Here is a 17,610-nt window from a genome sequence, read left to right as displayed (position 1 = left end):
TGGGCTATGCATATCACCCTCCTTTACAGAATCCTCCCTGTATCCAGCTCAGGAACTCAGCCACCATTTAGAGAACATCCTGCAGGTTGTCTTGTGCATCTTCCATTGCTGGAATATTGCATTGCATTTGCATGGGCCTAAATTTTCTTTCCTTGCTCGAACTTAAAAATAAAACTTCTGAACTTTTGAAATGCTGTCTCTGATTTCTCAGTTGCCATTTATATGCAGAAGGTGCATATGAGGTTAATATGCACAGTATTTATACAGTACCAAGCAAATTAGGAGCTGGTTCTAGTGAGGAGAGGATGAAGATGTGTGATATAAAATCATCAGCAGAGTAGAACATTTATTGTGAGCATGTTTTTAAAGAGTTTATTTCCCTGGATGCATGTCTTTAACTGTGGAGGTTAATTTTGGTTTGAATACAAGATAAATTTGGGCTTAAAATAATTCTGTTTCCTGATGTTGATTGCCAAGCATTCATTAATTTCTCAGATATCAACCAAAATAATTTTCTGATTTGCAGCAGTCTTTCACCTACATCTGAACAGACTACAGTGTATGCCAGAAAGAGGTAGCAAGGTTCCAGAGGAATAAGGAAAGAAATTTATTCCAAATATAGGAAAATAGAGAAAAATACAACTAAAACATTTCTGTTCCACTCTATGAGCATTTTTATATCTTTTCCATTCACATGTCTAATTTTAAAGTGTATTAGTGCTAAGGGAGAAAAGGCAGTTCTTCCCCACAGCTGGTAATATATTCAGACACTTTTGATTACTGCTGCTTTTATCCCCACATAAAAGAAAAAAAAAAAAAAAAAACAAAAAAAAACAAACACCTGAGCAAAGAAATAGAGATTTCAAACATTAGTAAAAAACCAAAACTACAGGGAAAGCTATGCAATTTGGTGGCCGATGAATCTGCAGTCACGTTTTGTTTCTGATTCCTATTCTGCTTCTCAAAAAAAACCCAGCCAAAAAAATCCCCCACCCAAACCCAAAAACCCGACCTCAAATCCTTCCCTCCCACCACATACCCCCAACAAAAACAAACAAACAAACAAACAAACAAACAAACAAAAAACACCAAACAAACAAAAAAAAACCACACACAAAAAAACCCCACCCAAAACCTAAATCAACCCCCCTAAAACCACTACTGTGCACACAAGAACAGATCAAACTGGGACAGGAAAAAGCAGAACCTTATGCAGGAGTGCAAGGCTAGAAGTTCTGTGCCCTCCAAGTCCCAATATTCAAACTTTTAAAAGAGTGGAGCTCAAACCATGGCTGAAGAGCCTCAAATCAAATTCTTGGCAAGTTCAGTTCCACATCTGAGTTTGTACCTGTCAGACGTGTTCATCTCTATAAAAAGACCAAAATGAAACCTAGAATTGAATGTCCAGGATGTCTGTTAAGGCTTCACCCAGATCAGATTCTGAGGGATTTTTCTCCTCTCATGATTTTCAAGATTCTTTAACCATTTACTGTACCTAGAATTTTCCCAAGAGAATGGAAATTTTTATTTCTAGTGAGCCAATCATTTTCTGCTTTAAAAGATGTATTGAATGGAGTGTAAGCAAAATTTAACATTAAGTCTTAAGTCCTTGAAGTGAAACCTGCACTTATGTACTTTAATGAGTAAAAAATGCTTTTCTAATGAAGAAATAAATACATGATTAAGGCCCAAGAAGTGGTCTGGGATTGACTGAAGAACATTGCTACTACTGTGAGTAGCAGTAATAACAGCAACAATTATAGAATAATATATAGTGCTCTGGGTGACATAAATGCTCTAATTTCACTTCGATTTTTCTAGGGAGATGTAATAATTTGGGGTTTTGGGGTTTTTTTTTCTTTATTCTCTCCATCTCTTAAGGAAATTTCCTCCTCTCCTTTCCATCCCCACCCCCCCGCCCAGCCTCTGGTGTATTGATATTTTATGTGGCAGAACTCTTCCTTTTCTGCAAATGACATCCTTTTGTTGGATAAATGACTGTAGGGAACATGTAGCTCCTAATAGAGGTTTTATTTTGCTGATATTTTGGTTAGGTACAGAATATAGAGCACAACTTCAGCTGTTCATACAGACTTGAAGAGGATTTCCAACACTCCTGCAATTGTTTTAGCATTTTAAATATTTAGTAATCTACAGCATTTTATCAGAATAGGAAGACTATATGAAAATCAATAGAAAAGCAAGGTTCCCAGTGAAAGACAATATGCTTTAAAGGATAATTGTGAAGCAGGAAAATGAGTTTCCATTTTAGGTTCTGTGGGGTTTGGTTTGATATGACCTGATCATTTAATACGTCAAAGGAAGTCTGTGTGGAGCTTTCTTGCTCTGAATTGAAGTCTCAGTTCTGTCTCAGCTCTGACCCACAGAAACTCCTACAGGATGTTAGAAAGCCCTAGGGAGGGGATATTTGTCTGGGACCAATGCAGTTTCTCCTCACAAAAGCTGTACAGACTGGGACAGAAAATGAATCTCTGAGTGCAGTATGACACTGCCAGGCTGTTTGGTCTGCATTTGTGCCTTCCTGTACAGTTTTGCTGACCATGAGAATCCTCCAAAACACCACAAAAACCTGCATTTTGTTTAGTTTGTGACAACAGTAGCTTTTAGAGACCAATCTGATTATTATATCAAGTTATGATTATTACCATGTAAAAACAGGTAAATTTGGGTAGTTATGTAAATGATATAATTTCCTATTTGTAAGCCAGCTACTGGCAGTTTTAAATTGTTACAAATTATATGGGATAGGCCAGTGAAATATTGTGCTGTGAAAAGCAAGATGCACATAGGGCTCTGAAAGCAGTTTCACAATAAGTCTCTTTTAATCTGAGAGTTCAATAATGTGACTTAGAGGTTCTGTGAAGATATTCATGTGTGGCTAATGTGTTCTGGTATTACATAAAGCAGATAAAGGAGGACCTTTCACTGTGTTCCAAGTCAGGTTTCACCATCTGTTTCCTTTTGCTACCTCATTATCTATTATTATATTTAATTCTGCAGTGGTAAAAACCTTTATATCCAACTTTATCGTATTTTATTGTATTACAAAAAATACTATTTTATACTTTAAAGAATTCTAGCTACTTTCTTTAGTGTCAGAATAAATTACAGCCTTGGAAAAATCTGTGGTGCTGTTAGAAGACATTTTCTTTAAATTATCATTAAAATTAATTTTAAGAGCTCTTTCTTGAGACTAGGTTTTGAGAACAGAAGGTATTCTGGAAAAAAAAAGTCATGCTAGCATGAAGACTTTAGTTACTTGAACCTAAAACCACTAGAAAAATCATTAGAGGTTTGCTTTTTCAATAACCAAGAACTGTTTTCTTCAGATTATTTCACCTGAAAGGTGAAAAATCACAAAAGCCCACAAATCCATTCAAGTTAATTTTGAAACATTCCCAAAAAGGCCTTGTAATTACAATTTTCAGCGGAAATGACAGCCAGCTGAGAATATCCTTATAAATAGAATGCATGGTGGATTTGAAAGGTCCTGATTCTGTTTGCCACCGCCCAGAATGGTATTTAATTTTGGGTAAAATGGGGTATTTAACTTTGGCATTTAAGGGTATTTAACTTTGCTGGCATTGCCAGCTGAGCAGTGAGTTCCAACAAATGCTCAGCCTTTTCCTCTGCTGAGTGACTGCAGAATTCACTTTGGAACTCTTTGTAACCAAGACCTGAGGCTTCCTTAAGCTGCATGTCAGGACAGAGCGTTTTGACCATGCTTGATAAGTACCTTGCCTAGAATTTAAAAGTAGATTTCCAGTCATTTTGGGGAATAAAAGCACCATATTTTTCAGTATGTTTTGGAGGTCCCCATTCCCTCAGATGGTTCTGAATGTCTCACTGCCTGGATACAAGGCCTGGCTTCTCTTTGCCCTTATATTTTTGGACTGACAGCCATTGTTTCTGTTGGAGAAGTTGGCAGTTGAAGTGTTGATTAATTTACCTCAAGTGGATTAAACAAGTAGAGAGATAAACAGGATGAACATGAGGATTAGTTTAGACCCTGGAGAACACACACAAAATCCCGGAAGGCTAAAAAGTCATGGTACTTAACCAATTAACAGCATGTCAAATTAAACACTTTACTATTAAATCTACAGCAAGTTCTTTCATTGGAAGAATTGAAGACCAGGCATTTATTTTAACTGAAACTATCTTTCAGCAAGATCTGGGAACAAATGTCTGCAATGTTTAAAGGTTGTTCATTATTTTTGGATGATAAAAATGGCAATTCCCTTTTTATTAAGTATTTGCTTTGCTTATGCTAGAAAAGAGTAGGATCAAAACCAATCTATATCAGTGGCTGCATACACAGTCTTTACCCAGAAGAGGTTATCATGTAAATATACAAGACAAACTGAAGCTGAGAAAAGGGAGAATCAGTATTTCTGTTTCAGAAAAAAAACACATATGGGAAATAATCAGCACTTTAGATTGTTGGGGCTCAGTAATGGCACTAGAACCATCTAGGTGCGTTGCTTGTGATGAGTATCAAGGGTTTTGTCCAGCAGACTTTTCAGAGTCTCTCTGAGCACCTGGAGAGCCTGGGGTGTGGCTGAGCTCTGTTACCTGCCCCTGAGCTGTGAAACCCCCCAGCTGTGGAACTCACCTGCTGTCCATACACAGAGCAGAGCACGGAGCTGTTCAGGGCTCCAGCACCACCAGAACACAGCGAAGGACTGCTGGCAGGGAGGGGAAGGCTGAGCAGCTCCAGTGGAAAATGCCCAGCCTCTGGGGCTTTACAATCAGGTGTTCATAGCCAGGTGAAGAAGAAGTCAAGGTCTGTTGTTTCAGAAAGAGAAACCTCTGACCATGTGAAATCTTTCCCAGGGGTATGTTCATATTTGGGGTTTAAACTGGAGGAGATTAAAGGCAGAATGTAACAAAGGATGTATTTTTACACTTTAGAGCTTTTTTTTTGAGAATTTCTTGCATTTGGTGTTTTAAATCAATTTTTCAAGCAGCAATAAACTGAACTAAACTAAAAGCTACATGGAACAAATTTTTTAATTTGATTAACTAAACTGTGTGATTAACTATTGTTCCTTTTTCTCATGCTCACCATCAACCCCCCTCAGGTACTCTTTTCTGTGCTGCACAGTACACTCTCTACTACTGCAAAATATATTGTCTTAAACAACATATATTGAAAAGCATCTTAAATATGTGGGCAAATTATCTTGAACTTGTTGCCAATGCAATAGGAATACTAATATTTCCAGTGCTCTATCATTTGAGCTTCTCATTTATTGCTCCACATTTAAGTTATAAGCTCACATGTGAATGCTAAAAAAGCATTCAGAGCTTTTTTTCCACAATAAATGAAATATCAACATTAAATCACAAGTATTTGCAAACCTTTCAAGGAATTGCAATGGCAAAAAATCTGAAGTGATGGTTACAAGATCCAATGATAATAAATAGCTGTTTCCTCAAAGCTGGTACACACACCATGAACATTTGCAACCTGCATTGCAGGTTTTTGAGAAGATTATTGCACCCTGACAGCACCAGTCACGGCAATTTGCATTTTAAGAAATGAGTAATTGATTTTAAATATCTGTAAAAAATCTTCTCTTTAAAAATTTGAGCGTGCCTTATCTGGTGGTGAGCAACAGCAGCATTTTTAACTAGTTTGCACTCACCAGCTCTGAGGCCTCCTGATTTCTGTGGGTTCCACTGATGGTGGTTTTGTCAGATATCCCTATCCAAATGACAGGCTACATAATGAAATTCTTCTGGACACTTGAAAACATGGACAAGCTAGTTTTGAAATTGTTTTTATGCTCAGCAAATGAAGCAATATGTTTAGCTTGAGCTACTAACATCTACACAGTAAAATGGTGGCGTTTTCTTAGTGGAAATACAAAACCTTGGACTAACACCTTTGAAAAATACTGATATTCTGAAAAATGTAAACTGAAAATTGTGCTGCTCCTTAGCCTGAATTTTCTTCCTGAAAATTTTGCATGTTCCAGTGAGCAGAGTGGTCATATGGGGAATGACAGTGTGAAAACCAAGGGCAGACCTGCAAACTGTGGTCCTGTTCCATATCCATTAAAGCATCTGCTCCCTCCAACAGATCTCTCATTACTGTACTGTATTTCCACTGGAGAAGGAGCAATGAATGGCACTGTGATCAATTTATATTTGTCATTCTAAACAATCTCATTTTTACTACCAATTCACTTGCCCACAGTTATAATTTAAAATAAGTATTTAAATCGCTGTAAAAACCTTAAAGTGGATTTGGAGTCCTGTGTATTTTGCAATCTCACCTAAGGTAATGTAATTTGCAATGACTCTGAGACTCACTGATTTTCTCAGCCTTACTGTGTCTCACTATTCCAGACTGCTTAAAGAAGGAAAGGAGATTTTTAGCATTGTCAGAAAGGGGTCCTGCTCTCCTGTAGCTACAGGAGTCTTATATGGAGTGGAAGCTGCCATTTTGTAGATTTGATTTTTTTTTTCTTTTAATCCCGGTGAGATGGGTTTGCCCCAGCCAGCAGCTAAGCACCGCATTTCCCCACAAAGTAACAAAACTTCTGTTGAGATAAACAGTTTAATAAACAAAGAGGGAGAAAAAATCTCCCAAGATAATGATGTGAAGACCATCACTAACCACTTCCCAAAAGGAGACTAATAGGTATAGGCAGCCTCTGAGCAATGTCTGCTTTCTCAAAAATCCTTTTATTGCTGATCATGTCGTTGTACAACACGGAATATCCCTTTTCCCAGTTTGGGATGGCTGTCCAGGCTGTGTCTGTGCTCAGACTCTTGCTCACCTCCAGCGCACTCATTGAGGAGGGGCAAGGAAAGGAGCAAGCCCTGAGAATGTGCAAGTGCAGCAACCCCAGCCAGACCCAGCCACCCAGCTCCTCGGTGTGGCACATATTTAAATGCCTTCCACAGGAAGACATCAGCAGTGGAATACCAGGGCATGGATGGACAGTCAGTCCAAAAGGGAATGAAGCTCATGTTCTGCAAGTCAAGGCATTTTCAGGGCTTGCACCACATCTGTTCTTCCTGGCGCTCTTGTCAAGCAGATAATGTAGTATTGATATTTTCTCTATTAAGCAGCTTGTTTTCTAGTAGAAAACAAGGAGAAAGGAAACTTCTGTGTCCCTTTGTTTGTAATTTCATTCTATTGAACAAGAGTGTTTAAGGGAAAAAAGCCGTGAGCTGTGCCTCATAATCTAAAATCACTGATGCCAGCAGTTTCCAAATCATTGCTCTGATTGTGGTTTAGTTAAACATGTAGGTTATTTGACTGCATGTCATGAGAGGCATTGCATGGCAAGGTAGCAACCTAAGAAATTAGAATTATTATCTCCAGTTCCTTTCTGCATTTTGTAGTTGTAATTAAATCACTAGAGCATATTATTGGGAATATATTTCTAATAGACTCTAGTGTCTGTCTCTGTTTCTCTCACTGCATACCTGTCTCGTAAAGCATTCTGAGTTCTGCTCATACATTTCTGTTATTTATTATTATCTCTGAATTGTCCCCAGTGAATTCTACTTGGATGTTTTCCGGAAGTTTTCCATAGAGTTTGGCCACTGCACAGTGTCAGTGGGAGTGTACTGGAGGATCTTCCTTCTGTTCACACAGTCCTGATATCAGATAGTCCAGTGCTCTTGGTGCAACCAAATATCCCTTGCCTTTCCTCAGGAATGGACTGTGGGATCTTGGATCTGAAATTGTCATTAGTATTGTTGATGCCTTCACTCCTTAAGCTGTTACAGTGCAACAAGTTCACTGAGCTATTATCTGTGTTGTATTCATAAAACAGTGTCTAAAGTCCTACCCTTAGCTGAAATACCAACCCTGACATAACTTTCTGTTGTAAAGATCCACAGATGCTCATTTGTTTACCTTTTCTAAATAATAGAATTTTTTTTCTATTCTTGGCTGGGAATAAAACAATAAGTCTTAAAGAACAGTTACTGAACACTTTTAAATTATTATTATTTAGGCTCAAGTTATCCTTCAAAAAGGGCTTAAGCAGAATTAACCTTCTCTACCAACAGTGAGTCAAGCAATTTGAATAATTGCATAGATGCGTTTCACAATCATCCACTCCAAGATGAAAAGGTTTAGCCTTCTCTGTATGGTATCTGTACCAGCCATCTGATACAGAATTTAGCCTCTCTGAGTCACACAGCATCAATCTGAGTGTGCAGTCCTTGAAGAAAATGAGAGATTTTGATCAGAATGGCCATACTCTGCAAAACTGAGAAAAAACCCCAAACTCTGTGTCTGCTGAACGTGCTGGGTAGAAAAGGTGGAGATTCAGTGGTAGCTGCTGCTAAAGCAGAGTTTCTCTTCATTGCTATTGTTGATCTCTTGTATGGCACCTTCCTGCTGAAGAAAACTGTGTCAATTAGCCCATTTAACAATCTGAATGGCAGCCTTGGAACTCCAGATCTGTCTCTGTTTAAATACTCCTGCCAGGCAGAAGAGCAGAAACCCATGTTTGGTCCCATTTCCTTTTGTAGTTTGGTGTTCTAAAATGCCTTTTGTGTGGTCTTAGGACAGTAAAGGCTATCCTGCTAATGATAATGTGCAGAGAGAATAGAAGTTTATATTTTCAAAATAAACTCCTTTCTCCCTTTCTTTTAAAGAAGCCTGCATAATTGGAAGAAGTCACTTTCTTGGCTGACTGTAATGGATTCAAATGGTGGTGAATATTGACTGAGCAGCCAAGCTCTGTACATCACTGCACATTTGTCTTTGGTAGCCAATTGGCTGGCAAACTAACCCTGTAGTGTTATTATCCTGAGAGGTACATGACTTGTGGCTTCAGTAAGCTCTGACATTGTAAAAGGTTCCAGATCATCATTGGAATAGTCCTGAGTGTTGTATTTGAGCACGTGTAAATGTACATGGATTTGATATGGAATCAAAATATCTTTGCTGGCCTATTTCTAAAGGGTTGCTCCCAGGAAATTTTGACAAAAATGTAACTGAAGAATTATTTTGTGTTTTCTCTAGAGATCTACTCTTCTGTTTCTTCCTTCTTACACTCTGGATCATGATTATCCCATAGAAATCTTGTGCTGTGAAGAATAGCTTTGAATTCTCTTGTGTGGAAGTTGTTTCTTGGAAATGGATGGTCCATTAGTGCTAATATTGAATTTCTTGTGACCTGAGTGGAAAACTTAGGACAAAAACTCAAGGGAAAGTTGCTGGCTGGATGGTAAAGGAAAAGATAGAATTGAATTGATAAGCAAGATGCATTGAAATAATGATCAAGAATGTGATATGTTCCAATACTACTTCAGCTTCTAAGTTAATGCCACCATGTGGCTTCACTGGGCTGTGGATTAGGTGTGTGTCTTTACCAAAATGTCATGCTTATTGTAGTACTTTTCAATTGGGTTTGGGTCCAAAAGCAGGAGGATCTCGGTGCTAAATTAGCATTGAGTCTAATCATTACAACTAATTAATGAGTTTATTGAATAAATGCACATGTATAAACGTGCCAGCAGTTAGTCTGATTGGTAGTAAACTCAATTCATTTCCTCAAGCAGAGCCTGTTTGTCCCATAATGGCAATTGGTGAGTGATGTGTCCCTGTCCTTACTTCAGCTCATGAAGCTTTCATTATATTCTTTCTCCCCTGTCCAGTTGTGGAGATGAGTGATAGAGCACCTTTGGTGGGTGTCCAGCCAGGATCAACCCACCACAGAAAACTGCTTGAGTTTAAAGACCCATTTTATGCCAGGGCCATATATTTCTGTTATGCATAACTTAACAAACATATTAACATAGAGATCAAAGTTTTGATCAATAAAAATTAAGGGGTTTGGGGCAGAATTGTCCCTGAACATGAAATTATAGCCTTTCCTGAACAATCTTAAATGACCTAGTGGATTTACAGTCCAGTGTCTCAGTATTTCACACCCCTGCTTGTTCAGAAACCTTTTGGTGCTTGTGCTGCCTAAGGAGTCCACAACTTGCATTCTCAATCCTGATACTGTACACATATGAGCAGAATATAGCTGGTCTTTCCAGGGCATTACTTCTAGGTTTAGGAGGGGAAAACCAGTTCTCACTGTAGTGCTGCAGCCCCACATGCAGCTCCCTAAACATGTAATTCACAGGGTCTGCCCATGTTTACTGTGGTGAAAAATGTAAATCTGAACCCCCCTTGACTGTTTTCTCTGTCAGTGTTGCTATACAGAAGGCAAACCTGGCAGCTGTATGGCCCAGATACCATGCTCTGGAATATTTTCCACCTGTAGAATCTGCTTATTGGTTGCTCATTTAAAGCATGATATTTTCTGTTGCCTGATTTTTAATTGAACTGTTCTGTGCAAGCTTGTAATTATAATAATCCGATGCTTTTCTTTAGCAAGAGGTGCAGCCACAAATTATTATTCTAAGTGAGGGATTTCCTAATGACTCACAAAGCTTCTGAGTGAACAGGTTATGTTATAGACTGATATTACGCAAGAATTCTTGCAGAATGTTCTTTCAGTTTCAGTCAAAATACATAAAGGGTTATGACGTAGCCTCACTACCTTTTTTAGATGGTATCTTGAATAGTTTTTGGCATCACTGATGAAGGTCCTACTGTGCAATGCACTGGAACTGAGTAGAGTAATCAGATGATCTGCGGTATTCATAAACCAGATCTGATGGCACTCTTAAATCTCTAAGTTTTAAAATATGCATGGATAGTGAACCAAGTCTTGTTTCTCGTTTAAATCCATACCTGATGTAGAGCACTTTTCTTGCTGTCTACTTTCATGCCAGGAAGAATTTTCCCCTCAGTACATATATAAATGAGTTATAGGAAGGTCACTCTTTTCATAATTATTTGCTGCTGCAAACAAAGTGATTTAAAGCTGTGTAATGTTTTTCCTTGCAGGTTTCTTGCATTGTTAAGCAGAAAAGAAGCAGGAGGATAAAAAGTGGCTCAACAGGTATAAATTGGTGGCTCACAGATACATTCTGCTGGCAGTTCTGATGGTAAAAGGCAGTAAGCATGTTACACTTTATGTGGATAAAACAGGCTATTACAGAGTGAAATGTTTATCCATATCTTTTAGTTAATGTACTTTGTTGAAGATATAGTGTTTTATTTTAGAGTGCCTAACTTTTTCTAAAAACAGTCAAATGTTGCCTAATCTTTGCTGGTAGGAAGTGTGAGATTTAGCTATTCATAAACTCAGTGCAATTCTCATTCAGTCCAGATTACTCTCTGCATTTGAGCAAACAACTTGTGACTGTCTCATAAAGATCACACTTCTCTTGTACTTCTACAGCATTACTGAGATGCTTTGTGTTTCCTTTCATGTGAAAGATCCCGTATTTATTAATAATTCTGTTGATGTAACAGTTCTTGTGGTTCAGGTGAATCCCATGAGATGACAGGAAAGTTCAGTTTATGAGAAGCAGAGTAAACCTTGCTGTGAAGTAGGTCAGGCAAGAGCAAGGTGAAATTGGTGCAAAGTAAAAGGAGATTGGAGAACGATATCTTTTTCAAAATAAAGCAAGATTTCATATTAGAAACCTATTTGACATGCCTAGACCTAGAGCTTAATTTAGATTTAAATATGGTAATAAAAGAAAATATTGGTTATGGATACATTGTGGCCAATGCCATGTCTTTTTCAGAACTTTTTTAGTAAAAGAAAGTTCTTTATTCTTAGAATAAAAGAGAGGCATTCTAGGTCAGGTCTGTAATTTAAAATGGGCAGGGAAAGCAGACATTATTCATTTGGAGTTAATTAGTAAAAGACACCAGCAGTATGTGGTCTGTAACAGCAGTGAAATAAATCAGTGCATTGGGACCAGCACTGAGCACTCAAAAAATAGAGTGTAGGTTTCTATTTGTGGGAACTGCTGATAATGGATGGTGGGGGACAGAGAAAGGCTGAGAGAATCCCTTCCACCAGGAAGTCTTGGCATTGTCTGAACTTAAACCAGGTGAGAGTAAGGATGAATGTGTGGCACAGGTGCACCTTTGACAGAAAATCTCTGAGCCTTGAGATAATAATAAACTTGAAAAAGTTTAATAATAAACTTGAAACTGTTTCAGGAATGCTGAGACAGGTCAAAATTGTTGTGCCAGGAGTGAGTGGAGAAAATGCCAGAGGTAATCCTGTTAAAAAAATACTGTGTGGGCTGCTACCTATCAGAACCCAATGTCTCTTCTGCCTCTAACTGCATTACCTTTGTCCCTGCAAGTCAGGTCGGGCATTTCCGACATTTAGCGATGTAAAACCATTCTGACTCTGTAGCAGAACTTGCCAGCACAGATCTGCCAGGAGAATACTCAATGCAAAGCAGCTGGAAAGAGTTTGAATTGTTTCTGGGGCTCCCAGAACTTGCAAGAGGCCACTGCAATGTAATTTCAAAACCAGTGGTAACACAATCTGCTGAAGTGTTCAGGGAGCCAAGGGCAGCCCTGGACCATTCTTTCTCTAGAGACATTTATCTTCTGGAGTTTGGCATGTTCTCTAGAGTAAAAGATTCATTCAGATATGAATGACCAGTAGGCTTTATCACCAGTAAACCCTTATCACCAGCAGGCCTTTCACTGGCAATAAGAATGAAATTTCAAGAAAATACCAAACCACCTCAGTTTTGAGTGTTGATTGTATTAAAGGGTTTGATTTGTGTTTCCAGAATGAATGTGGGGTTTAGCTCCATCCTTCTCTTCCCCTCCCCAGGAAGGAAAGGAAACAATAGAACTGTGTTACCAGGCAAATTAATTTTCAGCCATCCAAGTCCCAGGCTGCACTACCCTGTAAGAGTCATGTATCATTCCAAAGTGGCTGTACTGATGCAAGCTTAATTTTATTTTGCTGACTCACTCATTTATTGTGCTCCTTCAAGTGTTAATTTTTATAGCACTCAGAAATGTGCATGATACTTCACAGATATGAATAAATGGCAATGTGGGTAACCTGAAGCACTTAGGTGTAAACAGCTATGCTGTATGCACACAAAGGTCACAGGAGCAGTTCCTGTGGTTCACATAAAAGGAGAAAACCAAGTTATTTTACCTTGCAGTGTTTCATTTTGGGCAATTGGTAAAGTTCACATTATTCCTTCTGGGGAAAATAGCTTAAATTAATGATTTTTTTTGCTACTAAACTGTGACACTTCGTATTTTCTGTTTATTACTCTTTAAAGTAATGAATTGACTTGAATTTAATACAAATTAATGATTTTATGCTGTTAAACAAAGGAATGTTGTAAATCCTAGCACTAGCAAAGCCCTGCTGCCAACCACACCAAAGAACAAGGTCCTGTGATGCCTCTTTTCTCACCTGAGGCCATGTCTGTAACCTTAAATTCTATCTTCTGTAGTCAGAAAGTCTAAAAGCTCCTGTGACGCTGTGTCTGGGCAGCTTGAGAAGGAGCACATTCACCAGCACTGACAAATGGAGGTGTCCTAAGCAGCACCAAGGACTTTCACACGTTTGGTTTTCCCTGTGTTTCTTTGTCCCATGCAGGAACAAAGCTGTGGATACTCATCTCCCACTGAGCTGCCAAGCAACACCACACTCTGGTTCAGTCACCAGATATTTTGTTTTTTCTGTTAGAATTTAGGTGTCAGGCAGGGTTTGTGTTATTCTGTGTAGGTTTGGAGTTGCTTAAGCCCAGCATGGCAGCATCACTTTGCCCTTGGTGCACTTTTGCTTTGTTTCTGTTTTAAAGACATCTAATTTTGTTTCTGGGAACATTGGTGTGCCTTTTGCTGTTAAGAAGGTCACAGTGTTTGGCAGCATTAATTAAGCTGCATCACTGCTAGTAACAGGGTATCATTCACACACATCTGGGATAACATATTATTAGTAGGGCCCATTAATTAAGCGTGCTAATTTTTTTCTAATTAACTGAAGAAAGTTATGGCATTAGGAAAACTATTAAAGTAGCTGACATGAACATATTTAGTAATGCTAGCAATGCCAAATGTAAAAGCTTTCAGGAGGAATTATTGATGTTAATACAATGATCTCTATTCATGTTTGACAGCACTATGTGGATATGGCAATGATTAGTTTTATGTTCTTTTAAGTCCCCTTTAAATATCAACTTATTATCAGCTCTTAGTATCTTTTTAGAAATGTTACAGAAAGCCCCTCTGAGGCTCTAAAACTTTTTAGTACAAAATATGCATTCTGCATAATAAAGAAAATCTCTGGAATCTCAATATACTCAAATCCAAGAAAAACACTTGGATTTATCTTGCTTGTGCCCTTTGTGACATAATTGTGCACTTAAAGATAAGGTGGGGAATTGTGCTTGAGAAATAACTCATCCTATTAAATGCTGAAAATGAGAAAAAAAAAAGATCTTGGTTAGAAAGTGTGAAAAATTGCTCTTGAATTTGAAGGTCATATAGGTTGGGGTTTTTTATAAATTGCCCATTAGCCAAGTATTTCTGTTTTATCTCTGTTCTAGCAAGAAAGTGATCTTTCATTTCAAGGCTGCAAAAAAGCAGACATTTCAGAAAAGAGAATTACTGCTTTGTCTTAGCTATACTAGAAATTTGATGATAAAATTGTCCTTAATTCTAGAAATACCGTGACTGAGGTGGGAAAAAATCAGAAGATAAAGTAGCAAGATGTCTGCTGGATGGGAAAAGTCAGGGTGTAGCAATTCAAAGGTGAAAGTGGATTTACTGCAGTCTTGAATTACCTTTGATTACTGGTACCAAGATTACAGGCAGATTGCAGAGTTTACACACTCACATCCGTAATTTTGGCCTGAATTCTTCAAAGATCTAAGGATCTGCTAATCCTACTGATATCGAAGGAATCACTTAATAATCCACAGTTTTAATGTTGGATCATTTGAATCTAAAAAGAAGCACAGTTAACACCACCTACAGGAAAGGTGTTTTTTGATGATTAGGCACTGTGGATTTTTTTAGTGTTACAAGCCAAACAGTGTTAGATACAGTTTTTAAGCAAAATACGTTTAGGAAAAAAAAACCCCTTTCCAGTGAATCAGTACCAGATAGAGAGTATATATCTAATCTTTCAGAATATATTTTGATTTTTATAATTGCATGGATAAGACTAATTGTGCCTGTTATACAGAGGCAAAAACACTGTCTGTATGTAACTTCAGTGTTTCAGTTTGGAATTCTGTTCACAAAAATAAAATAGGAAAAGGAAATTCCAAGGCTTCCCTAAAAATATGGCAATAATTAAACTCCAAGCTTAAGTAATGTTGCTTTCTCTTATGTGTAGAGGCAGTGAGGAAAAAGAGAAGCCTCCCAGTATTTCTCATACAGAATAATTTGGCTGTGACATTTTTGGGGGGATTAAAAAACGAAGCCCATGTTCACTGCCTGGAAAAGTGATTTTTGGGTGCAGAAGTGACTCTGCTCAAAAGCGAAAAAAAACCCCAAACAGACTCACTGCCTGTGTTTTCTGTTTTCCCATCACCTAAGAGTAATAGCCATTTCTTAGAGGGACTTATTAAAGAGTACAGCAAGGCAGGAAAATGGTAAAAGGAAAAAAAATGTTTGCATGAGAGAAACTCAAGTAAAAATGCATTGAGTTGTTGTGAATTTGATAAATAAATTATGTAAATTAGAAACTTAGATTTAAAGTATATCCTCATTTATTTCATAGTTACAGGAGATTATTACTGGTTGTCCAGTTGGCAAAGTCAAAATCAATCTTTTAGATGACCTCAGAAGGAAGCATTTGTTCATTTTTTTCAATGATGCATTTGTTGTGTTCTTAGCTCTTGCTCAGCCACATGAAAGGAAAGCTTTTGAAGCCAAAACAAAAGAAAATTCTTATGTCTCAAGATATTTCTCATCTGCTTTGCCAGAGAGACTCTGCAATTTGAACCTAGGATCTAGGGACTCAGCTGAGGAATCAGAGTTCACTTCACCAAAGAGGAGTTTGTGGGAAGTGTCTGACAAAATTACAGGGAATCCCAGAGGTGAAGGCATCTCTGTTCCTAGACCTGGGAATATCTGGACTCTAAAACCTCACAGACCTGTGGCAAGAAATCAAATGAAACTGTGCTGTACCTCACTTAGGAGAAGGAAATCTTCAATTCAGATGGTTCACACGCTTTTAGGTATTATTACAGGTACTCAGTTTTCTTACTCAGAACTGTTAAGGACTGTGACTGCTGTTGGATGTCCCCTGATGAAGTTTTAGACCATTAAGGCATCCAGAATCTGGATGAACTCAATTTCTCTTGGATTACAGTCACACACTTTGTAGTCTCATGCCTATGATAAAGTAGAGGACAGGTTTTAGTCTGTAGTTTTCACCTTTTTCTCCATCTTTCTTCAGTGGTTACCTTTCCCTGAGGGGATTTTTCTGATGTAATTTCCAGCCTCTTTGCAGTGATTGAGCAGCTCACAACCTGAAGGAAATCTAAGGAGCTAGCACACATTATCTTCCAGGGTTGTCCCTTAAATAGCAACTTGAGGGCTTGAGGGCACACTGCTTTTGTGGCCAGGTCCTCTTGTGACCCCTTGCTGATTGAGAGGCTGCTTTACAACTCTGCCTCTGTTTAGATTTTTGCTGTGTGCAAGAGGCAGAAAGAGAGAGCGTTTTTATTCTCTAGGGTGCAATTAGGGAGCAGACTGTGATCAAGGACCTTCCAGAGCTGCACAAAAGGCTTCAGAAGAAATTCCATTATGTGTCCTCAGTCCAGTAAGCCATACAGAGGACATTTCCAATATTGTGCTGTGGGCAAGTGTCACTCCATCTTCCTGGGTCCCTCAGCATCTTCAAACTAAATCTGGTGGAAGCAAAATCCTGTGCCCCTTCTGAAAATCAGCGAAGAGGGAAGATTTATTTCCTTAGGAATATGCATTCTGGAACTGCTGTGCAGCTGTCTGTAAACCAGTGTGAGATCTGACATTGTCTCTTCCCCAGATGTCTGACAGAAAGATTTTGTTTGCTTTGGTTTCTGAAATAAGAAGTTTCACCAGATGTTTAGAATTTCTACTCTCTTACCCTGGTATCCTATGGTTATTCCAGGGATTGACTGCTGATGTAGCAAACTGTCCTCTAGTTCTTAATGGAAAAGATCAACCAATCTACAATTAAAACCACAAAGCATCATGATAGATACTGCATTTCATTTAGTTTAGTGTATAAATTCTGAGATGTAATACAATTTAGTATTTATTTAGAAGTAATGCATAGCACCACACAGAGATAAGTGGCTAAGCAGGTTATTTCAAGGTCTGGAAGCTCAAGTCAATTCTCATCTTTGAAGCTGATTGTCATTGCTGATATCTTTAAGCAAGGCCTAATATCTGACGTCACTTATCATACCTAAATAACCAAATCATGAAGGAAATTCAAGGGGGAACATCAATATTACAGTCATAGAGAAGCTGAATATGTGCTGGAGCAGTAGTAGGCGACACTTATTTACACCAGTGGAGATAAACACATTGTGAATAAAGCTGTTTATGTGTAGCAGCTACAGATATTTCATTGCTGCAATTGCTGGATACTTCTATACAACCACTGACAAAGCTCCTGTCAGTGGGAATCAAATGAATCAACCAGTGAGCATCAACTTCACGTTGCCAAACTGGTGCTGGATTAACCTTGTAGGGAGGGTCTGTGT

The sequence above is a fragment of the Prinia subflava genome, chromosome 5 (assembly GCF_021018805.1).
Source record: "Prinia subflava isolate CZ2003 ecotype Zambia chromosome 5, Cam_Psub_1.2, whole genome shotgun sequence".
In the NCBI taxonomy this organism is placed as follows: Eukaryota; Metazoa; Chordata; class Aves; order Passeriformes; family Cisticolidae; genus Prinia; species Prinia subflava.
Note: the sequence above shows the minus strand (reverse complement) of the source record.